Raw genomic sequence first — 26,281 nt, 5'->3', positions numbered from 1 at the left:
TGATGTCCCATAAATTGCAGGTTTGATAATGTGTTATCAAAAACTACTGATTACGCATGTCAGTCAGCCTGGTGCAGTGGTCGCAGGTGAGAGTGTAACCGAAATCTGGGTATGCTTTGCCCTTCCGCATTTGACATGGGAGAGAGCTTGAACTCTGCTATTGCGGCTTCTCTTATAGTTGGGACCATCTCTCTCACCTTCTCCTTATTATTCTGTCAACTTGCTAATATGCACTTCTACAAGCTTAGTTATGATGTTGACTGCTGAACTTGGATGATGTGCGTTTCAATAGTTAGTGGGACCCTCAAAACCATGCTGTACTTTGTGTGCATTTCAAATGGTCAACTTGAAATATGCGATTGTCTGACATTCTCAGGGAAACAAGGTTTTTGTTCTGAATAAGGCATAGGCTGCTTCCCGAAAGAGTACCAGAAACAATACTTTCTCACCTAACAAAAGTGTTTAGGCACGCCGTGCTCAGGCCATGCTGACCTACAATAATTAGATCATAATGTGCTATATCGACCGTTGCATGCTATTAAAAGTGGCAGACAAAAGTCATAATGCACTTGAATTTCACTGTTAAAATGTGTGTGGCTACCTAACATTTAGCCTTAACCTAACATTTAGCCTTAGCCCCTTTGGCGCAGACACCATTAGTGCAAAAGGGGCGTATGTCATTACCAAGCTTTTGGGATAAGTACAGACTGAATAAGCACTTGTCAAGATTTTGAGTAGTACTATAACGTGGGACCCGCCCAAAGTGTGATTTTATTTTAATTTTTTTCATTTAGACCATGAAGTCACTTTACTCTTAAGCCTGTGCAGATACGTCACGCTAGGCGAGCCCCATTCATTTCTCCCTTTACAGTGAATCCTGTTTTTCAGTTTCATGTTGCGTGACATACAAAGGCACTTTAAGCAAGGCCAAAAATAGGTGGTTTGAATGTGTACAAAATGACTCCGGACACATTTTTTTTTGTTTGGAGACAGTTTAGACGCATCATGTATTTATTGGTTATTTATTGCAAAAAGAAAATGAAGGTTAAAGTGGCATTTCCTGCCAAATTTTGCGTCGAAACATCGCATGTTGGAGGACATCATGCATTCTAGAGTATTTTCGTCTATTTTGGCTGTTGCGGTTCAGTACACTTGCTCCAAAATTGCTAAGTTCAGTTCTTGCCTCTTTTAGAATGCAATATAGTCAATTTTTGCCAAAAACAAATTAACTAGGCCTTAGCAAACAGCCAGCAGGTGTGGGAACCTTATTGTGGTTTCACCACCTGTATATCGTTCTTGTGTATTTTCTAGCTTATCAAGCCTCTTCTTTTTCTCTCGGCTTGCTTCTCGGCTTGCTTCTCGGCTTCTCGGCTTGCTGAATTATCTTGAGGCTCCACACTGACAATACTGATGTCTTCAATTCAAGACTTTTCAGGATAACACTCCTGGCTTTGCAAGTGTGCTTTAAAAATGGTGGCACTTACAGGTGGCTATTCAAGACCTGAGTGAAATGAACCGGCAAGTCTTGGTTACATCTTGTGTGTAGTCCTGTTGGAGTTAAACGTTTTACGAAAAATTGTATCGTCACTAACACGATGATAAGCACTTGGTCATTCACCACAACTTCATAGTCGTTACCTGGCTAAATGAATTTTCGTCGAACCCTTGACAATACCTTCTACAGAACTTATGTACAAAACATTGTTACCAAGACTTACTGGTTCGTCTCACTCGCGTCCAGAATAGAAATCAGTAAGTACCACCTTTCCTGCAAAGAACCTTATCCTGAAACGTCTACACTTGAAAGCATCGGTAGTGTCAGCGTGGGGCCTCGAGATAATTCGGCCAGCTGGGAAGAAATTACTGGCAGCAAGAGTTCAAGAGTGCTGACAGAAAATCAAGAGCTTGGAAACTCGAGCATTCTTCACAGGGTGTGAACTAGAGCAGACCATTATTCGGGTCTTCTGGGGCATACAGCTGAATGTCAACTTCACAGCGAGACTAACTGACCACCTGTGCGGGCAGTCACAAGAAAGCTTGATGTATTATAACCAAAAGAGCCTGTTCAAACCAGGAAGTTATCTTGAGCTTGTCTTCCTACAAGCCCACTAAACCTGAAACTGCCATTCTGCGCAAAAGACAACTTCAACACTGGCATCACCAACACTGGCCAGCAGTAAGCTCTTTCTGAAGCAGGAGAAGGGCCCACGAGCTTACCTTCCATGGTGTAATCCAGGAACCTGTCTCGGCTCCAGAAAGGGAGCTTTTTTGGCTTGGCTTGGGTCAATGACCATAAAATTATCATTACCAAACAGAACGCATTAACAGTTGCAGACTCAGGGTAGTGTCTTTACTTGCTTGATTTTGTGGACAAAAACTGATGAAAGTGTGCCCAATGTGACTAGTTATCCTGTCCAGGAGTCCGTGATTTCAAGAAGTTTGACAATCATTTCATTGGCTAACAATCGCAAAGCATATGCTGTCACTTGAAACAAAACCATGCACTTTAAGGAGCGGTGACAATTTCTTTAGGTGTGGGGAGCACCTGCACTGCATATATAATTTTGGTTAAAAAGAAGGTAAGGCGGAATGGGCCATATAAAATTAATGGCAATAATTTTGGCATAAGTAGATTTTTGCTCAACCCATCTGAAAGTTTCTTGTTTTAGAAAGTAATAAATTTTGTTAAACGTAGCTGCTGTCAGATGATTCTATATAAGCATTTTGCCTTATGCAATACTATTTGCTTTAAATAAAATTTTTGGGTTTTATTTGTCAAAACCACAATATGATTGCTGAACGACATATTGTAGGGCAAAGGCACAAATACACAGATGATACACGAAAACATCTCACAGGTGCTGCTAATAACTTTATTCGAAATACAACAGGATACTGTATATATACTCTTCCGAACGCACAGGCGCACTAGCCACTTCGAGAAGACAACAGAGGGCGATTATCCGTGCTAACACAATCATTTTGAAGATCTAAAGAAAGCAAGTTCCGCGTCGTACAAAACAACAGAGGTCTGACTTACACAAGCACTACTTTTTTATGTAAAACGCTTTGAGTAGCTCACATGCAATTTTATCTTTACTTCTGCCTGGGATCTTCACATCATTAAATCTTGCACGACAAGGGCAGGCTTTTTTTTGCTGATAGATGCGCATTCAAGTCTGTGGTCGTGTTTTTAGCATGCTTCCTCATTCAATCATTGATGCAGCGGCCAGTTTGTCCTACATAGGACTTTCCACAAGGCAGTCGGATTTCATAAACCACACCGGGACCACATTGCCCGTAAGGTGTTACATGTTGTACTTGGCAGCTTACCTTAGATCTGCCCATTATGCGGGAACACGTTCGGGCCAGCCTATTGGGAACAGAGAACAATACAGGCACTCCATGCCTGTTCGCCACTTTCTTTAAATTGTGGCTCAACTTATGCACATACGGTACAACTTGCGGTCTTTGGCCACTCGGCTCACCAGCTCTGGCCTCATTCACCAGTGTGCCCGCTTTTGTAGTGTTCTCTGTTCCCAATATGCTGGCCCAACTGTGTCCCCGCATCTAAGGTACGCTGCCAAGTAGAACACGTCACAACTTACTGGCGATGTGCTACCAGAGGGGTTTATGAAATCCCACTGTCCTGTGGAAAGTCCCATGTAGGACAAACTTGCCGCTGCATCAATGGTCGAATGGTGGAGCATGCTAACAAGACGAAAGACTTGAATGCGCATCTTTCAGCACACTGTAAAGCCTGTCCTTGTCGTGCGAGATTTCATGATGGGAAGATCCTGGGCAGAACTAAAGATAAAACGGCACGTGAGCTGTTGGAAGCATTTTACATAAAAGAAAAAAAGTAGCGCTTGTGAAAGTTCACCTATGTTGTTTTCATGATGTGGAACTTGCTTTCTTTAGATGTTCAAAATGATTGTGTTAGCCCTGATAATCGCCCTCTGTGCTCTGCCCGAAGTGGCTGGTGCGCCTGCGCGTTGTGAGGAGTACATATACTGTATCTTGCTGTGCTTCAAATAAACTTGCTAGTAGCGCCTGTGACGTGTGTCTGTGTATCTTCTGTGTATTTGTGCCTTTGCGCTATAATATGTCGTTCAGCAAACAGCAACTTGCCTAACACCAAGTCCTACTGCACAATACGATTATGGGGGACACTGTAGTGGGGAACTCTGGATTAACTTTGAACACCGGGGGTATGTGCCCAATGCACCTTATGGAGGTGTTGCACTTTGCTGCCATCAAAATGTGGCCGTTGTGCATGGGATTTTATCCTGCGCCATTCGGCTTAGCAGTGCAATGCCAAAGCTACTACGCCACCACGATTTTTAGTTTTGCTGGCAAAATAGCAGTTTCCGAGTAATTTAATTAGCTCGACCTGTTGATGCTGCTCTCTAAAAGTAGATTTTATGCATGTTACTTATGTTGCTTCGGTACTAGTAATTATTATTACTCAAATAATGTCTTTTTTTTACTGTAATAACACTTGTTTCAGTGAGCTGCTAATGTGACAGGTTATTCTAGCACACTATAATGCACGTTTCCTTAGGAGTTATAAGCATTGCAGGAAACCACTTATTTTTAATAAATTTTGTTCAGTATCGCATGTTCTGATCCTAAAGCATTCTTACCTGTGTGAATGTCAGCTAAACTGCTTTTGCCTATGTGTTATCTTGTTGCATGTGTGAAAAAAAACTGTTGGCTTTTGTTTACTTTTTCAGGTGCGCGGCAAGCTCTCACTCAAGCAACACATTCCAGTGGTCTTCTGTCAACAGACTGGGTGTATTGAAGTACCATTACAAGGTCCAATAAACAACGCTTGCGAGATGTATGACCTGCTCTTGCTTAAAATCGGAGGACTTCACTATTAGTGTAAGCTTGAATAGGTGTGCTGGAGAACCTGTGTAAAGTGTACTTGTTTATTAACAAGTACAAACCATTACCTCACCTGACATTTTTTTCACCTCAACATAACTCTTTACTGTAGATTTCTGAACAAACCATTACAGCGACACAACACTGTAGTAAGGTCAGCACAAGTGTTCATGCATGAACACTTGTATTTACAAGAATTGTATTTGCATTATTATACTAAATATGAATATGAGGTGCCTATCTTTTTCAGGGTGCATACTCTCGCAGGTCGTACAAGCTCGTCATCTTGTACGCACTCAGCTCGTAGAAACGAACTCGTTCATAATGTACGAGAATCTCGTTCAGTGACAAGAACGCGATCTAGTACACATGTGCGCGAGAAATGTACGCGATTATTGCTGCGTAGACTGTACGAGGTTCTCGTAGACTCAACGAGTTCACGCAGACTGAACGGGTTTCTCGCACAGTCTACGGAGCAATAATCGCGTACACTATTTCTAGTACATTCTCGTTCACATTTTTTTTTCAATAGGGTCAGTTTGCATTTACTGCAAATGGAGATACCTGCATGTCCGCTTTCGCGGGTTACAACCGAAGGCAAAGGTGGTCGCGAACAATATTTGGAGATTTATTCGTTAGAACACGTGTTAGCATTTGCCAGTTAAAACCGGAACGTTGAGCCTTCAAAACGTACGTTCGCGATGCTGCGTGAATTATGATGTTTATCGTGCGTGTTCGGAGTCTGCCTCTAGCTGCTCACTCCATGTTACACGGGGCGCGCCACGGTCAGAGACTGCTCAGCTTTTTAGTGCGTGAGAACGTGACTCTAGCTCAAGACAGCCCCATAAATGAACTAAAGGAGACTTCGTGAAGCGGCGATCTTGAAAGAGAATTTCAGGGGACCTATCTGAGAGCTTTGTATCTCCGAACACGAGGAGTGCGCCTATCGTGCAATCAACAAACCACATTTACTCCGGACCGTCTGAGTTTTTATAGTCCTTCGTCAGGGCTACGCAACCCAATTACAGCAGAACAACATTATCGCACTTTCTCATGTGAGCGGCTGTGTTGTGCAGAATGCGAGTAATTCGCTTACCCAACACATTGAGCGGCCCGTATCCAGCGCTCTCGCCTTTGTCCTTCATACGGCCGCGATGAAAATCGGTAAAACTAAACGTTGTTACTCAGTCCTTCACGTTCATGGTAATTTACAACGTAACAGTAGCGTCGATTGCGGCGTTTATTCGTAGCGCGCGGAGCTGACGCGGTTGTCGTCGTGCTCGCCATCGTGCTCGCCATCGTTCTGACGAGTGAGCCAACAAGCAATTCATGGCTGTATGACAGTTCGGCGGTGCGTCCGACTAGCGGAGAAATTCATAGCTCTCTTTCTAGGTGTTAAATGTACAAAACATTCGCAATATGAAGCAAAATTAGGTTAAATTGCTGTTTCGCACTCGCTAGCTGCTTAGGCAACTTAGCAAGGGAGTCGGACTTTGCACTACTCAATTATTACATCTTCGCACCGGCAGGTGGCGCTACGCGTCTAGCAAAACTCCAGAGTCTGACGTCTGTAGACTTTAGTGTGGTGAACTCGCTACGCGAGGGAGCCCAGCAGGTGAACGGCATGGGAGAATAGCCTCTCCTTACGACGCGGCGTTCGATATACGACGTGCGATTAGCCCGATGGATACTTCGATTACTACATAATAAGTTGTGCGGCCCAATGCGTTTCGCTACCTGATTCTAGGTGGTGAGTATCGTACATTTATCGTCAAAACGAACGTATTTGCATTGCTATGTTCACTCGAGCGGCAAACTGACAACGACTCGCCGATTTCCCGACTGTCGCTGATGAATGTCCTCGGATCGAGTGTGGCATATACGGCCTACAAAGCGTTCTGTCTGACCAGCGCTATAGTCATAAGAACATGTTTTATCACCAAATTAACGTGTTGACAGTAAAACGAAAATCCTGACGGTGGTCGCTGCCTCATCGCTTGCTCTATTTGCTCCGGCGTTTTTTTCTGGCGATGTACGTTGCCGGCGATAGATCAGACAGTTGCCATACTCGCTAGGGCCTTTTCGTAGCCTTGCTACAGCCGTGCTTCCCGTACGCTATCACCGATAGGCCGTTTATGAACGGTGGATAACACGAAAACAAAAAGGAATCTAATCTCGAAAAAGGAATCCTTGCAATATATGGGCCCTGTACATAGGTTCTTGTTTGTCGAATTGCACAGTATGTATATATGTCTCGGTCGAACTGGCACTAAATAGAGGTACTAGTAACATCCACATGAGAAGCTCGCCAGACGACATGCCAGTACTATTTTTCTCGCATGCAACTCTTAAATAAACTTCATATTAGCGTGTAGACGAATGATGAGCGCCGTATGTACAGCACCGTACATATTCGCCTGAATGGGAACGTTAAATGTAATTATTCTGTACACAGGGTATTCACATTTTTTAATTTAATGGTGAGATATGTGGGCTGTATGCACCTTTAGCGTGCAGTACAATATACATTGTGGGACTTAATTATTAACGACACAACAGACAAATTTCTTGCCAAATTTCCATGGTGACATCTGCTTTTCAATTGAACAAACATATCCTATTGGAATGTCACAAGCTGTTGCAACTAAGCTACCACATTCTAGAGTCCCAGCTATGTAGGATGTGGGAGGCAATTTTTTCACATGGCTTAATTAGCAAATAATTAGCTTGACTACAGCCACTGTGCGCCTGTTTAAAGGTGCAGCCCTAATTAGCTGTCACATACTGCACATTGCATAATCTATTTTGTACTTCAACGAGATTATGAGATCTCATAAAAAGCATGGTTGTAAAAAGATATATTGTCCAACCCTCACAGGCTGAAGTGTCAAGCACAAACGTGTATGAGAATCAATACCATGCTGTATGTACATCGTTGCAAGCCATTGCTTTGAAAAATGCACCTTATAACGAAAGTGTTTGTGTTCTGATTGGGTGATGGACTTCAGTGGCCAAGAGAAGAAACATACAAATTATAACATTTTTTTTTATTAGGATACCTCCGTCAAACTAGTGGAAGCTACCTTTCATACCGTGATTAAGAGAAGGCAGATGGGACCTGACAAAACACCAGAAAATGTATCGCACATTTTAAGCAATTGGTGAGCGAGCTTGAATACCATGAGCAGCCAATGTGCCTTGGCTTTGGTATGACAGGAACAGTTTTCAAAATCGAGTTGTTTCTTGCCTCGCTAGGCGCTGATAACCACGACATATTACAATAAGGCCAGAAGTACTGCAGATTGGGCAAGTTGGTGCATCGTATTCTTGTCTTGCTTTAGCGCAACTCAGTTTGAGTAAGAAGGAAAAAGGGGACAGGTGACAGGGTGAGCCCTAACTTCCAACTGGTTTTATTTCATGACCCTAATGCGCATTATATATCCCGCTCAAAGCGCACGTGACATAACAAACATAAATAAAAAATCAAAACTAAGAAGCATGCGAGATGCGAAACTTATATACTACTGCGCGAGTGCAATCAACATACTTGTTAACATGTCTTTTTCCACACACTGGTAGCGCGTCTTTTTTAGGGTTAGTAAGTTTTCAAAGCCTATCCAGTTTATCAGGAGCAGAGAAAACAACTTTGAATGAATATATATCTCGATATGCATGACAGACATTACGTGAATGTCATGTCATAACATGCATTGGGGTCAATTACAAGAACTACATGCATGATATGAATGACATGTAATAACGCTTTGCGGAACCCCAAACGATGCTGTATAGCCAGATAACTGCAAAATGCTTCGCGTAACATCGATGGCCACAATGCGTGGATCTGCATTTATTTTTCGTCATGTTATATTTTAAGTAAGTTGGCCAATAATTATGCCTTTTTTTACCATTTGAAGTGGCTTTTTCACAGTTTGTGTGCGGGTTGCAGCTTCGTCCTTGCTTACAAAAGAACAGTCACTGGAAGTTCGTTTCAGAAATTGCAGGTGAAAGAACGTCGAGTTTTAAAGAATTGTACTTATGCCTACATATGTGGCAGTGCTCATTCCAGGCTCCCAGAATATGTACTAGGAGCGTGAGGTATTAGAGAACACAATGTTGGCTTCAGGCAGAGAAGAATATATGCAGCGAAAATAGACATATTTTCACCAAACTATGCGAAATATTTCTCTTACGGTTTATTTCCAGAATTACTCAACGAATTCGCTATCCGCAGCAATAACCGATTCAATTCGGCTTCGGAAACGGCTGCATGCACGGATCAGATGGTCCTTAGAGATGTTGGCCATTGAGTCAGCAATAGCAGCCTTCAGCGAGTCTTTTGTATTAGGTGGCTGTTGGCTTCTCTCTTAACGACGCCCCAGACATAGTAGTCAAGCGGATTTAAACTTGGAGAACTAGGAGGCGACAAGTTAGGAGTGATGTGGTCATAGAAGTTGTCAGCCAGCCACTCTTGGGTGACGCAGGCGGTGTGGGCGGGAGCCGATTCTTTCTGAAAGACATAAGGTCTTCCTTTCAAAACAGACTCTATCCAGGGTTTTACACTGGTGGCAAGCACCTCCACGTGCGCGGCAGCATGAACACGGATTCCTTCTGCATAAATCTGTGGCGGCATGACGTCACCCTCGTCGCTGATGACGGCTAGCAGCATCACAGACGACGGCAATTTTGTGTGCATCACTGTAGTCACCTTATCAGCGCTTGCCCAAGGCCACTTGTCGTTACGGCGGTTAACTTTTTAGTCTTGGTCAAAGTTCTTTTCATCTCTGAAAGGGCACGGCGGCGCTCGTCAAAGCAACATGTTTCACCATGTTTGGATCGCTGTGCAGGTCCTTTCCCTTCCATCGTCGCCTTCAAGCTTCAGCCGACCTGATCCGCCTGGTTCATCTGGACATGCGCTGTGGATTCCTGTATCTTCGGGCACGTGGAAACAACGGTTATGGCCACAAGTCCATGCTCCTGTTATCATTGCCAAAAATGGAACATCCATTGGCCTCACAGCGGTGTGACGTCGACGAAAAACCCTATAAAAGGCACAGATTCTCCGCATCACCTCCGAGGGCACGGCGGCGCTCGTCAAAGCAACATGTTTCCCCATGTTTAGATCGCTGTGCAGGTCCTTTCCCTTGCATCGTCGCCTTCAAGCTTCAGCCGACCTGATCCGCCTGGTTCATCTGCACATGCGCTGTGGATTCCTGGATCTTCGGGCACGTGGAAACAACGGTTATGGCCACAAGCCCATGCTCCTGTTATCATTGCCGAAAATGGAACGTCCCATTGGCCTCACAGCGGTGTGACGTCGACGGAAAACCCTATAACAGGCACAGATTCTCTGCATCACCTCAGAGGGCACGGCGGCGCTCGTCAAAGCAACATGTTTCACCATGTTTCGGTCGCTGTGCAGGTTAGATTTCACAGTCTGTTTACTACTGTTCGCTCGAATTCTTGCACTCTTTTCATGCTGCCGTGCCCTCGTAAATGTGTACAGATTGCTAATGACTGTTGGACTGTTCTTCTACTCCTGCTTTGTGGTGACGTAGAAAGCAATCCCGGTCCCACCGTAGCGGAGAAACTAAATGTCATTCTTGACGAACTTCAAGAGATAAAAGATGCGGGCAAGATACGCGATGCTACCCTTTCAGAATTGAATCAGAAGCTTGCAAAATTGGACAAGGTCTTGAAGTTATCTAAAGCGAATGAATTGAAAATACAAAAACTGGAAGAAACGGTACAACATTTGGAAGAAGTTTTGTTGACTCAAAATAAAAAGCTTGTTGACTTCAAAGACCGAGCTCGCAGAAACCTCTTAATTTTCGGTAATAAAGAATCCCGTGACGAAAAAAGACAGGGCCTTGAAAATAATGTTGTCCGTAATGTTTTCCAAGAAAAGCTTAGCGTTAGTATCAGTTCAGTGGAACGTATTCATAGGATTGGTAGGCCGGGAAAGAATAAGATAAGACCTGTGATTGTGCGCCTGTACAACTATAACGAAAAGATATCCCTGTTTAAGAATTGTGCGAAACTAAAAGGTACCGGCATATCAATTTTCAATGATTATTCTCAAGAAACCTTGCAGATCAGAAAAAAATTGTGTAAGTCCGGATTAGACGATAGTCTTCCAAATGACAAACTGAAACTTGTTCACGACAAGTTGTTTGTGAATGGTAACTTCTATGCATGGGACAAGGCTAAGAATTGTAAAGTCTTGCTCCGTAAGAATACTGAATCAGATGACTGACGCTCTTATACCAAAGAGGAGCCTGCGCAGAAGGTTCTTCGTATTGTTTGTGTGAATGCGCAAAGTGTGTACAATAAACCAGAACGGCTTGAATGCATTTTACTGTCATATGGCCCTCACATAGCCCTAATCACAGAAACGTGGCTTCGCGCTGATATCCCAGATAGTTGCGTATTCCCACCTTCATATTGTTGTTATCGGAAGGATCGTGAAACAAAAGGAGGATGTATTGCAATTCTTGTAAAAAGTGAACTTCCATCCTTTCCGCTACCAGGCGTTAATAACGGTCACGAAAGGGTTTTTTGCAAATTTGAATTCAGTGGCAACACTGTCATTATTGCGGGAGTTTACAGGCCACCAGGATCCGCACCAAAATTTTTGTTAGAACTCTATGATTACTTAGAAAAATACCGCGATCAGAATGTAATTGTTGCTGGAGATTTTAACCTTCCTTGTATTAACTGGGTGGAAATGAAGTCTGGTTCATTTGATGTCCACAGTTCTGAAGTGTTGTTTGACATAATGCTTGTATATAAGCTTAAGCAAACGGTCCTTGTCCCCACGCGTGTAACAGATTCTACCTGTTCAATTTTAGACCTTGTATTTTGCTCAAATCACATTCAGGATTGTGTAACGCAGGTTCACGGTGGCATTTCAGATCACAGTCTTATTTATTTTACTTGTATCTTCCCACGAAGGGCGGGTTCTCATAAACCGCAAGCCCTGGTTGTGAAAAACTATTCTGCTGCGGATGATGTCCAAATTGCGCTTTATTTAGAAGACTGCCTTTTCTCCTTTTGTGATGATGATATTGAAGTACTATGGACCAAGTTTAAATCGTGGTGTCACCACTGTATAAAAAACTTTATTCCAGACAGAGTAAAAAATGTTGGTCGAGAGAGCCCGTGGATCACCAGAGAGCTGCTCCAGATAAAACGTAGGTTAAAGCGTCGCAGGAAATTAAAGTGCGCTGACGATAAGGTGCTTAAAGAACTAAAAACTACCCTTGAGTATAAAATGCGGGAGTCCCGAGAACGTTATTTTACTGAAACATTTGGGCGTTTTGCATCAGAAAGCCCACGAAAATTCTGGCAGTTCTGGGGGAACAAGGGCCATCGACGAATCGAGCAGGTGGCGTTGGGCAACACTTTTGTTACAGGCAGCAGGCATATAGCGCAAATGTTTAATTGTCACTTTCAAAGCGTGTTTTCAAAGCCGGACAACGATTGTGATATCACTCCCGCAACAGATCAATCAGGCGGTTTGTCCATATCCTTGGAGGGTGTAGTTGACCTACTCTTACGGTTAGACGCAAAGAGGTCAACAGGTCCAGATAAAATTCCGGTTATTTTTCTTAAAAGATATGCACAGCTGATATGTAGATTTCTTCTCATAATATTTAATAAGTCCTTAGAAACTGGTAAAGTACCGACAGATTGGCGCCTGGCTCGTGTTGTTCCTGTTCTTAAGAAGGGTAGCCCAATGGAAATTGGTAATTATCAACCAATTTCACTTACATGTATTTCTTGCAAGGTGTTGGAGCATATTTTGGTGAAATATTTAAATAATTTCTTGGATAAACACAATATCATACACAATGCACAGCATGGGTTCCGACGGGGCTTTTCTACTAACACGCAGTTAGTGGTAACCATTAATGAATTTGCTAAAGTTTTAGATATGAATGGTCAGGTGGACATAATATTTTTGGACTTCTCCAAAGCACTCGACAGGGTGTCTCACAATAAACTAATCCTAAAGATGAAAACAATTGGTATACCTCCCGAAATAATCAACTGGGTTATATCTTATTTGACTAGCAGAAAACAATATGTAGATGTAGACGAATCATGCTCTGGAAATTTAGATGTTTACTCGGGAGTACCCCAAGGATCTGTGATAGGACCGGTCTCGTTTAACCTCTATATCAACGATATGGCATACTCTGTCAAATCACCTGTCTCCGTTAAATTGTTTGCCGATGACTGTGTCATTTTTAAAATTATAAATTCTGTTTCTGACCAACATGAGTTGAATGTGAATCTAAATATACTGGCAGAATGGTGTGCTAAATGGGATATGATTATTAATCTTGAAAAAACAGTACAGATGTGCCTTACTAATAAAAGAAACAAACTGGTGTTTTCGTATAACATAAACGGTAACATGATCAAACAAGTAGAAGAATATAAATATTTAGGAATTACCATTACATCCAGGCTTAAATGGACCACGCACATTGATAACATATGCTCTTCAGCTCGCAAAAAATTAGGCTTTCTAAAACACAAATTAAGAAGGTCATCAAACGAACTAAGAAACAAGACGTACAAAGCCATAGTAAGACCTTCTTTTGAGTATGCAAGTATTGTATGGGATCCTCATACAACAGTAGATATAGAAAAGATAGAGAAAATTCAAACATTAGCGGCTCGTTTTATATACAACCGCTATAAACGCCGGGACTCTCCGTCTACTATGTTGCAAGAAGCGAAGCTGGAAGGCTTAAAAGACCGCAGAAGAATTGCTAGTATTAAGTTTCTAAGCCGATTGTATTTCTCGAAACTAGGCATTGATCCCCAAGACTACATAACTACACAATCATTTGAAAAATCCCGTCATAGGCATCAACACTACATTGAACCTATTTTTGCTCGCACGGATGTTTATAAGTATTCATTTTCCCCCAAAACAGTAGCAGATTGGAATTGATTGCCGCGTGATTCCCTCCTTCTTGCTCCTGATGAATGATATGGATTATCAGTATGCATTATCTGTGATGTGCTATATTGTTAACGTTGCGCGTTGCTTCTTTTCGTTTTATGACGTTTTTATCCGTGAAATATCTCGTTCAGCTTTCTATAAGTATGCATCGTCCATTCTGGTGTCTCTTTTTCAAGGTCGAATATTTTTGTCTTTTTGTATTTCGCCTCTCCTGCCTGGACCGTATTCGGTCCGCAGTATGTGATAAATAAAATAAATAAATAAATAAATAAATCTGAAAACAAGAAAAACAAAAACAAACAAAAAAACAGCATTCCAGGCTCCTCAGGTCTCTTCAGCTCGCTTAGCAAGCTCTTGGACCGGAGTACACGATTCTCCCGGGTTTTATGGGACATGAATTGCTCCCTCCTGACGACATGGGAATGGTACCTCAAGTCCTCGTGCACAGCGAGCCTGACAGCCGACTCTGCTACTTGTTGCATTGCATTGCAATGGTCCAAATTGATTTCCCTGGGTGGTCGCTCACGATGACTTGCAGCCAGCGGAGAAAATAAGGGGTTCTGACGACGTCAGACCACTGACTGTTCTTTTAACACGAAAGTGTTTTATGCCGGGGTCCACCAAGACTTCACTGACGTATTTCCGTCACGGATATGACGTTCTTACAATGTACACGAACATAATACAAAGAAAGAAACCAGAAGAAAAAGTTCCACAAACATGCAAAATTTGGAAATCGAACCCACGACCTCTCGGTCCGCGACGATAGATCGCCGAGCGTTTAACCCATTGCGCCACAAACGCATTTGCAGAGAGCTACACAGACGCGCCTTATATATCTAACACTCCTCCGTGTACCCGCGCTCTTGCTCGGGGCGGTGCCGCCGCCTACGAGCAGAAAAGAGAAGTACTGCATTATGACACTAACGCGCACCGACAGTGAACGCTTCGGTGGTCTCAGCACTACGACGCCTCGATGCCAGCATTCGAAGGGACGCTGGCATCAAGAAGCACTACCAACGCCACCTAGGTGGCGTTCACCGTACTCAGCACAGCGGAGCGTGGCCTCCGCAATTAGCTCTGAAAATGTTTCTGAAGTTGATCGCGGAGGCTGCAATTACGACGCGATGTACGCGCTGATTTGACTCGGTGACGATTCAGTTACGTGCTTTGTCTTGCGCGTTGTATTAGTGTGTCAGTTACGTGCTTCGTCTTTCGCGTTGTGCTAGCGTGTGCAGCGTAGTGCAGCTTCCATATGCACGACGGTTGCTCATGGTCATCGACGTTGGTAGTCGTGATGGAGGAGACGTGCCACCAGGCGTCAGCGTGGGTGCATCAACGCCTAAGGGCGCTTTAGCCACAAAACACCAATAGACATTATATATCAATGTGCAATAAACATTACACTACTTCTGTGAAGACACGTTTCACTTTCGTGTTCTATACCGATTCCTATATAAGAGGGATCAACCACATTTTTATTTCCTTTTCGCCACAGATTCCACATCATCACCAGAACACATCAGTTCTGTCCGCGCCTTGCAAACGAAAGACTGCGCTACGTTCAGAAAGGTGGCAATTTCCAAGTCGCTGTAGTGTGCGGCCCGGGTGAAGAGGACTGCATGGCGTTTCATTTCCTGCGTCAACCTGTACGCTTCCATCTTTCAGCAAGCTGCGCAGTATGAATATTAAGGGGTCAACCAACAAGAAGCCGCACGCCTAGATAGATATGATGAGCCTGCTGGTGTCTATGGCGATAACGAATAGTGTTATCAAATACCTCGCGCACCCGGTATGTCCAGACTGTGCATGACAAAAACCTGGAAGGCACCCTCGTTTGCCTGAAACATTTACGTAGATGAGGGTAGCCTTTTACGCTTTTGACGTACATACGATGCACTGGGGTGCCTAGAAGGAACAGTGCTACGTACACACCGGGACAAAATAATACGGGATATGCGTGCGCGTGCATTCTTACACGCGCTGACGAGGCAAGCCCCCTTGGTGTCGAGACATAGCATTGCGCATGCGCGTCCTTCACTTCTCGTGGACCTGCCAATAGGCCCGCCTGCTGCCCGAAACGCGATGATTGCAGATTACGCTAGGATATCCGGATCTGTTTCCACGATTCTGACGTCCGACTATGCACTGAGCTCTCCGCCGCCCAAAACAGGCACTGCTCTCCTAGCGTAATATTCTGCCATCGTAGCGATTACAATAGACTAGCAAAACGGCGCGTATCGGCAAGCTTACGAGGAATAAATGACGCGCATACGCAATGTCATGTCTCGACACCAGGCACTTGCTTCGTCAGAGAACGCAAGAATGCAGTTTCGCACGCGCTCGCAGATGCCGTATTTTGCGCCCCCCTGTACGTAAGCATACTTACAATCCCTTAAGGTTAGACATCCCTGCACCCGTAATCCGTGCACCCGTAAGGCGAAAAATTTCCCGATTAAGCTTTCTTCAGTCACTACTTCATACGAAATTTGGAATTTCTGCAGACCCTTACGTCACGCACTCAGTTACACGGAAAGCTCGCTAGATCATAATCACATCTTAGCCCCTACTTTGCTCGGACAAACCAATTTAAATATTCAGATTTCCCGCAAACAATCACGGAATGGAATTCATTACCAGAAGAAGTGTTTGAAAATGAAAATTTTGCGAATGCGGTTTCCAATGTTGTGTAAATGCGTCAGTCTATTCATGTTTTCTATACATTGCCTGTCTGCTGTTATTGATAATCTGTATTTTATTCACTTGCACTATTGTTTCTTGGCATTCCGAATATTGTATGTTTTAGTTTTTGCCCATCCATCTTGGACCAGTGAGGTCTGCAGTATCGTGTAAAGAAAATAAAATTCCCGAAACATGTTTTCTGTTAGTCTTCGGTATTACAAGTGGGGGCGAAACTGTCTAAACTAGTCGCAATAGACTAAAATCAGCAGTACAGCTGCTACTCCCTTTCCACAGAAAGGAGTTGAATTACTTGGGTGCTGCTGCCGCCTGCAGACAGAAGAGGCAGAGTTACAGTACATAGAGCGCATGTACTCTAAAGAAAGCGTTGTAAATGTGACATACGAGCTACTCCACTGATAGATACACGTTTACAACTCATTTAATAAACGCTTTATTTTCAGAGCGCGAATAGTTCGCACTACTTCCAGCTGCATATTGCAAAGGAATGAGTAACAGATTTGAAATCGTCAAAACCCATACTAAAAGAATAAAATCTTCTCAACACCAGGAAGGCTTTTTTGGAAGATATTGTATGTGTCGTTTTTATAGGAAACGTACGATTGACACAACTTTTTATTTGCAAAGAAAATCCGGTGTGTAATTGGTACCTGCAACCTCTCGCACTCTAAATAAAAAAAAACAAGGTAACACAATTTAGGGCGCATTTTGCCACGAAACAGTAATGGCTTCTCCTGCTTGCGTTTTCTTTCTTCAATTCTTTGTGCTATCTACTTTCGTGTCAAAAAATACTATGACACGCTGAAAAGTGCATGTCATTCGTCGCCTGGAAGCACCGGGCGCTCAGCGTTAAAGCAAATAAAGGCACTCATGAAACAAGACGATTGGTGTTTCCGGACGAGATAAGCTCTAAAGGGGGCAAACTTTTTCAGAGTATACTGCGAGCCATGTTTTAATGCCGTGTCCAGCGTTCGAGGAGAAAACACCGCAATACGTTCGTAAACTTTACAAAATGATAATGCCAATGCCACAGTTTTAAATTCTTCCTCCCCCCTCCCCAAGAAAAAGGCACGTGTATGCCTTGACGATGTTAAATTTTAAGACGAACCAGTTTTTTTTATAAAGAGTGAAATATTGAGTTTTGTCGCGTCGTACAGGTCTAACTTCAAAATCTTGCCGTGTGGTTTTTTTTTTTGTGGAATGCGTCATAGCCTAAGTAGCATTCGCGCCATAAAAGCCTACATAAGTAACCATATTTAGCGTTTCGACCATATTTAATAATGACAATTACCTGTTTACAATCTTCATATATTTTCAAGAATGAGCCATCAGCGCTCATGTGTGTCTCTCTGAAAGTAGCCGTCATAATGAGGCACTAAAAAGTGAATAAAACAAGCCTAAAAAGAACTACGTCGCACTCTTCGCGCAGGTGACCACTCGCGGAGACGACATCGACCTGCTGTTCGGTGTGCCATTCGAGGACGCCCGGTCTGGTCCTGAAGTTAAGCTGAGCGAGGTGGTAATGAACTACTGGAGCTCTTTCGCCCGCAGCGGGTATGCAACTATATGAAAGGCGCGAACCGAACAGTTTGGGTAGACGAACGTTCTGCGTACAAGACCACGTGCAGCAGTGGGTGTACGAACGTTCGCACCGCACTTGCCTATTCGCTACTTCTAGTAAATGCTGACTACCTAGCGGCCGCAACGACAAACAGCCAATCCAGGTTCCGGCTTGAAGCGAAAGAGGGTGTCTTTGTCATGGCATGCGCTGAATGCCTCGTAGTTCTCAAATCGACGTGATGCCGCCGCGCACAAGCCCGAAAATGAAAAAAAAAAAACAAGGCGGATGTCGAAAGGTGTTTGTTGTGTACTTTGTGAGTGTGATTGCGGTGCAAAGACAGTGATGTATGATTTAATCGGTACTAGAAAGAAGCAGACGACATGCATAGGAGAACTATTTGGATAAAAAACTTCCGAATTGGCTGTTTATTTGAAACTCTTCACTCGGGACTTCTTCCCGGCGAGTAGACCATTGCATTTTAATTTATTTTAAATATCTTGCTGGCGTTTCAAATCTCCGAGTGTACTTTGTTTAGGCAGACGCTTTCATAAATTATAGTGATGTAAGCTTAAGCTTCATTTTGTTTTGTTCGTTTATAGTTTTCTGCCCCAGCATTAGTGTTACTAATGCTTTAAGCAGCAGAAATATTCCTGCTAATTTGCTTTTGCCAGCGGGCAGGGTAGCGGGAATAATATCTACCTCGGCAGGTCTGAAGTTGATCATGACACATGTTATGCCAAGAGGCGACAGACAATTTTCATAGCATGCTTCAGCTAAACGGTGCAAGCAGAAGCTGCTGTTATTCGACGTGGCAAGAAATTTAGAAACAACTGCAAGGAGCACTCGTTCCAGCTTTGGTGCGTTGGACAAGCGTACAACTCCGCTAGATTGCTTTCCGACAGTGTGCAGACAGCTAAATTCCAAACTGGTTCAAGTCGTTTCCAAGTCATGCCTTTACTCTAATACAACTGACTTTGCCAAAACAAAACCTTCGCTAAATTTTGGAAACCTGTGGGAAGAAACTCAACTTGGTCCGATCAGCTGTTATTCTCTTCTCACGTTTAACCGGGTTTGAGAATTTCTACGGGCGGCAGGGGTCTGCTGTGTTCCCAAGCTCCGGCACTATCTCGAGCACTGCGTACTGCCAGCTGGAACAAGCGCCCGCTCGGTCTTCCGTGTGTCATAAGTGGCAGTACTTCTTCCTAAATTCGCACTTTCCGTAAACAAGAAGTTCCTTTTCTTAACACCTAAAGAATACGCTCGCCCTAGCCTATACCGGTATAGATCACTAAACTTTAACGTGTTGTATCTCTTGAACAAATGCGACGTAGGCTGGCAACAGGCTAGGTTTGAAATAACCCGCAGAATGTTAATTTTTTTAGCTTTTATGAGCCTCATAACATGTGTTTGTGTAGTTGTGCCCCATACTAAATTACAGTAATTTAAATGGGAAAGAAGAAGAGGTTTCTACGTTAATTTTGTCACCTGTAGTAGTGGGAACAGGGCAAGCGCAGAGGCGCAAGAAGAACGAAGTGCGCGTGCTAACCGCCCCGCTCGATAGTTAGCTCTCGCCGCCATTTTCTCCAGAGCCCAGCTGCTCATAAATAAACGTCGTTAGCCCCCTTTGAAGGCGCGTGGCAATATCTTCAAGGATTGTGGTAGTAAATAGCGATTTTAGTTTAATATGGCCTAATTCTTGTCATATGTAATTCACATGGTCTTCCCACATTAACGTTTCAGAAAAGTAAGCGCCACGAACCTTTATAGATTTAACAATTTCAATTATTGAAGGACAAAAAGTGATGATATATTCTGCGGGAATTCGTCTGTTTCTAGCTCTAAAAATGAATGCTTAGGTTTTATTTGTATTGATATTTAGCTTGTTCCTTTTCGTTCACGAATCTAATTCTTCCATAGCCTTATTGACTATTGAAAATGCCTCGTCTGGGGACGAAGAGGTACAGAGATGCTAGTGTCGTCAGCATATATTACATATTTAGGAACGGGAGAAATGTGTACTATGACATTAGGTACAACTTGAAAAGTAAGGGCCCAAGAAGTCTTCCTCGGGGAACCCCGGAAATTATTTTTATTTTCGCTCAAATTTCATCACTTATGGAAACGAATTGGAATCTGATAGATAACTACTTAAGAGTTCGAGAGGCTGCCCGCGTATACCAACCATAGGGGCTTAATTTTTCAAAGGATACTATAATTTAGACAGTCGAACGACTGAGTGAAATCAATAATAACACCGACTACTTTTTTATCGTCAAGATTTCTGAGCAAGTATATTTTTGGTCATGAAAAGCAAGCTCAGTCGAGCGGTGTTTTTGGAAGCCATATTGAGATTTTGTTATGATGTTCTTACTGTTGCTGAAACTGAAATGTCTGTTTAAAATAATTCGCTCCAGGCCCTTCCAAAAGGCTGCAAGAATCGATATTTGCCTGTAATTTGTAACGATATCTTTACTACCTTTTTTATGTAACGGAATCACCCCTGCTATCTGCATCTGAAATGGAAAAACACCAGGTGACTTCCAAAGATTGAAGATGTGTAGTAAGACCGGCACAATAATATCAACTACATAAGTTATGGACTTGATCTCAGTCACGGCTCCGAGATTTCTTCAGACCCATGAATTCAGAGCACATCTCGTAATTATCTGCGGGTTCTAAAAATGTGGAGCTGGCATTCCCGAGACCCAACGCACCTGTAAATGCGCTTGGAGCTAAATTAGTGTCTTTGTGTACAAAATATGATGGTCTAATAATGGTCTAAAAAATCTAATGGTCCTGACGATATACCAAATGCTTTTTTACGCAGATATGCAGAATGGATTGGACACTATCTTACGATCATTTTTAAAGCATCACTTGAAGAAAAACGCGTCCCAAATGACTGGTTAGTGGCCAAGGTTGTTCCAATTTTCAAATCTGGAGACCGGCAAAAAATTGAAAATTACCGCCCCATTTCCTTATCTTGTGTATGCTGTAAACTTCTTGAGCACGTAATATCTAAATCAATATACACCTACCTGGAAGACAAAAAACTTCTATATCCCAATCAACATGGTTTTAGGCGAAATCTTTCGACAGTGACGCAGCTGGTAGAAACAATTGATGATTTTGCGCGGGCCTTGAACAACAAAGGGCAAATTGACTGTATTTGTCTTGACATGTCCAAGGCCTTCGACAGAGTCCCTCATTCAGAGCTAATTGATAAGCTGGTTCATCTTGGCATAAACTACAATATAACAGAATGGATTCGTGCATACCTAACAGGCAGAACTCAGTACGTAGAAATTAATGGCTCTAAATCAGAATTACTAGACGTCACATCGGGTGTTCCACAAGGGTCTGTGTTGGGTCCAGTCTTGTTTCTTGTTTATGTTAATGATATTGCTCAAAGTATTAACAAAGATATAAGGGTGCGACTTTTCCCAGATGATTGCCTGCTTTATAAAGAAATAAAGAGCCAGGACGATTCAAAAATTCTTAATGACGCTCTCCAAGTGGTTGAAGAGTAATACGAAATTTCAAAAATGAAAATTAACAGATATAAAAATGTTGTATTTCGTGTCACAAATAAGACAAAACATGTTGTTGATTTTAACTACACCCTGGGTACTTTCACACTTGCCGCAATTGATAGCCTCAAATATTTAGGCGTAACTATGTCCAAAAACCTGAGTTCGAAGGAACATGTTAAAAACATTTGTTCGACAGCAGAAATGAAACTCTGGTTTTTGCGTAGGAAGCTCAAGCTTGCTTCGAAAGACGCTAAGTTAACTGCCTACCTATATCTCGTAAGACCGACACTGGAATATGCCAGCATTGTATGGGATCCTTATGTAACAGGATTGATCAACATGTTTGAAAGAGTCTAACGAAGAGCTGCTCGATTTATATTGTCTCGTTACTCGCAAACTGATTCTGTTACAGAAAAGTTGCAATTACTTAAATTACCCCCCTTAGCCGAACGACGCCATGTAGCCAGACTTAAGTTTCTTTTCTTACTTTGGAAACATCATTTTAACATAAATGCTACTGACTACTTAGTGCCACAAAGAGGCAGAGCCTCAAGAGGTACATATAAACATAATTTCCGGATATCTCAACTGCACATTAATGCATACGCGAATTCTTTTTCCCCCGAACAATAAATCAATGGAACAGACTACCAACAACCATTATTCAAAGTGACACCGTAACACAATTTGAAAACAAGCTGAAGCAAATCATGTCCTAAACAAGATTTTTTTTTACATTATGTTAAATATAAAAATACTGTGTTCATTGTCTCTGCATATTGCAGTTGTATTTGTACTCTTGTTAGTTCCCTTGTGTTTTATGAATGTATGCTCAAAAAGACAATATTTGATGTATAATTTGCGTGCATTGTGTATAATGCACATTATGTTATATATATATATATATATATATATATATATATATATATATTATTGTCTGTGCTGTACCCACCCCTGTAACGGCCTCCGGGCCAACAGTATGCCTAAATAAATAAAAAAGAAATAAAAATTGAAGGCATTTGCCATGCCCACACCAGCAATGATCACTACAACATCTAGGATCTTACTGACGGGCACGATCATTTCATGCCTATTTAAGAGATTATTTATTTGATTCCATAAAAGATATGGCCGTCCAGAGCACCTAGAAAGGAATCTTAAGTAGTAACTGTCCTTGGCCTTTCGTAGTTCCTTGTTAAGTGCGTGCCTAAATTTCTTAAATGAAATAAGGTCAACCTCATCGCGCGTCCCAATAAATTTTTGAAACACTCGGCCTTTCTTTTAAATTTTTCGCAATAGGGCACATGTAACCCATAGCTTACGGGAACAGCTTTTTGTTTATTCACAAATTCTCCAGTTTGCTTACAGAAACCCAGAAGAGTCAGGACTAAAGGCGCTAGCATGCGCCTGGCTGAGGCCCTGACCCCTGTACAATCTGCGCTCCAGCGGCGCAATCAGGACAGCGTAAGAATAAACGAAAAGGGACAAAGAAAGAGGGGGGGGGGGATTTGAACAAGGAATTCATGAGACAAGTTCGAGAAAAATAATTATTCACTGCAAGATAAGAAAAACAAACACAACGATGTGCAACCATAAAAAAACAGCACGCGCAACACAGCTTGGGGAGCAATAAAAAACGCAAATAACCATATTTGTAGTACTGCTATTACAGTTCTTGACGTCACGCCTTGCAACAATGCGGATTCGGGAACAAATATAGGAATCAGGAAACAAAAACGGACATAGTTCTTTACTATGTCTTACATATAAAAAGGCTACAGTATTCATTGCGCTCAGACTGGCATGAATAAGCATTTAGAACATAAAAACACAGAATTCGCATTAAAACCGCACATCACACCAACGAGCTATGTTCGGTAAACCCGCCGGGGTGGCTTAGTCAGCTAAGGCGTTGCGCTGCTGAGCACGAGATCGTGGGATCGAATCCCGGCCGCGGCGGCCGCATTTCGATGGAGGCGAAATGCAAAAACGCCCGTGTGCTTGCGTTGTAGTGCACGTTAAAGAACCACAGGTGGTCAAAATTAATCCGGAGTCCTCCACTACGGCGTGCCTCATAACCAGAACTGGTTTTGGCACGTAAAACCCCAGAAAGAAGAAGTCTGTTGGGTAACGTATATTTCTTTTATACAATTTTATTGACGACGATTGCTGTATTAGGTCTAACATTTCCTTGTTTTCATTTAGGAGCTTAGGAATTTTGTACCTCAAGCTTTGTATCCCATAATTAGTTCTAATCTTAGGTAGTTTATACTTAATCACACGCAAGTTCCGGTCTGTGGTCGTTTGAAGATTGATAGACTCAAAATTTTCTCAGTTTTTTTAATTTGCATGAACATATAAAGAGACAGCTTTTCTGCAAAACGAAGATTTGGTGGAACTAATTTATACCTCACTTTATATAGAGATGTGGTATCATTCAAGCGGACGCGTTCAAGAGCACGAACAGATCTCTTTTGTAAAACCTCTAGTTTATTTAAATTGGTCGTCGTTGTAGAGCCCCATATCAGTAAGCAGCATTGTAATGGGACTGAGTTAATGCATGATATATAACCAGTTTTAATTTATTTGGAATTAAATAACCTATTTTGCACAGCGCCAATTGTTCGAGATAGCTTACTTTGGAGGTGGGATATGTGCTCATTCGACGGTAAATATTCCTGGAAAAATACACCTAGGAACTGTATACTGCTCGTCTTTTCGAGCACTGCGTCTTCAAAACGCAGGTTGAAACTATTACTTATATGCGGGTTTCGAGCTCTGAAGATGACATATTTCGTTTTACTTATATTCAACTGCAACTCATTTGCATCTAACCATAGTGATAGTTCTCTTAGGCATATATTAGCCTTTAATTCGGCCTCTTTCAAATTTTTACTATGGAAAAATACATTTGTATCGTCGGCGAAAAGTACTATCTCCTCAGCATGGGTAGCTACACGCTTTAGTAAATATGTTTTTGTAAACAGAAAGAAATACCTCTAAAATGCCTCATATGCTACGTTAACATCAGTTTCATTGATAATGTTATCCTAGAAAAGTTGGGTAACATCTGAGCGGAAGGGCTCCAAGGCTACCTGCGTCACAACTTGGTGACTAAACATAGCCCTGGCGTCTGGCAGAACGGTTGAACGTGTTTCGATGGAAGAGCAGACGGCCATGTGATGACTTATCAAGTACGTGAGAGTACAAGAGTTAACGCACGGCATATCAAAATTTGTTATAAGTCAAGAATTGTTTCTGTGGATTGTGTTAGCGGGGCCGGTGAAGTTATAAAATTTTTGCAGCCACTGCTTTTCAAAACAGTTTCAAATTCAAATTTTTTGACACTGTCAGTGCTCATATTGTTACGGAGCAGTGGGGCATGGTGTGTTTAAAAAAGACGATTTCGCAAAAAGATCGCACGGCTGGTTCGGGCAGCCATCTTGTATACGCAGTGTTGCTGCAACTTGTATATACTTGTAAACACGCCTACGCATCGCTAATTCTGCCTCGTGGAATTTTGGTGGAGGTGCGGGGTAGCCCCACGGGACCACGGAGGTTCGCAGCGGTCGACGCCTCGGTTGTCCTGGCGTATCCAACAGATCCAGGAACTTTCTGTGGCACCGATAATGTCGACGTGGAAGATTGGCATGCCGTGTATGCGCGTGTAACCAGTACAGATGGGATGGCAACCATAATGTTGGCCAACTAGATGTTCTACTTGCAAGACACGGCGAGGGTGCGGTTTGACAACCACGAAGATGAGCTTACGTACTGGGAGACATGTAAACAGAAGCTGAAGGACTTGTTTGGCTGTCCATTCGGGCGAACGAACGCCGCAAAGAAAGACTTAGCGACTCGTGCGCAAACGTCGACGGAATCATACGTCGCTTACATCCAAGACGTGCTTGCTCTGTGCCGCAAGGCTGACAGTGACATGTGCGAGTCGGACAAGGTCGGGCACGTTTTGAAGGGCATCGCTGACCCTGCTTTCAATCTGCTAATAAGTAGGAATTGTGCGACAGTCGGCGATATTATCAAGGAGTGCCAACGCGTTTAGCCGGCAAAGTTCAGCCGTATGCCGAACACAGCTGCAGACTTCCTCATGCGAGGACAGCAGAATGCAGAGACCACCGACTTCAGGAGACGTGACTCGAATTGTTCGTCGCGAAATTGAAGCCATGTCACCTGCCACCCTTTTTGCACGTGTCAGCGATCGCAACAGCTTGTTGCCCGGTTTACCACTTGTCCAAGCAATAGCCCGCGAGGAACTCCAAAATCGGAGTTCATTTTGTCTTTTCTATTGCAATCTCACGAATCTCTGACGGACCTTATCCTGGACCTAGCCAGCGGTACCCTCCAGGCTATAGAAATCCGGCCGCGTGGCGAAGTGCAGATGATCGATCTCCTTTGCCTGCCGTCGAATCGGTCACAGTTCCCGACATTGCCGCAACCGTGTCGACTCCTCACTTCTTCGAGCGACCTATGATTATTACCGTTCCAGACTGTGCCGACGCCGTTTCCACCCGCCATTTCACCAGCAACCGCCGAACGTCGACGTTACTGCTACGTGCAATAGTTCCTGACCGTCATTCAGCCGCAACCAGTCCCGTTCGC

The sequence above is a fragment of the Dermacentor silvarum genome, chromosome 1 (assembly GCF_013339745.2).
Source record: "Dermacentor silvarum isolate Dsil-2018 chromosome 1, BIME_Dsil_1.4, whole genome shotgun sequence".
Taxonomy (NCBI): Eukaryota; Metazoa; Arthropoda; class Arachnida; order Ixodida; family Ixodidae; genus Dermacentor; species Dermacentor silvarum.
This window is presented reverse-complemented; position numbering follows the sequence as displayed.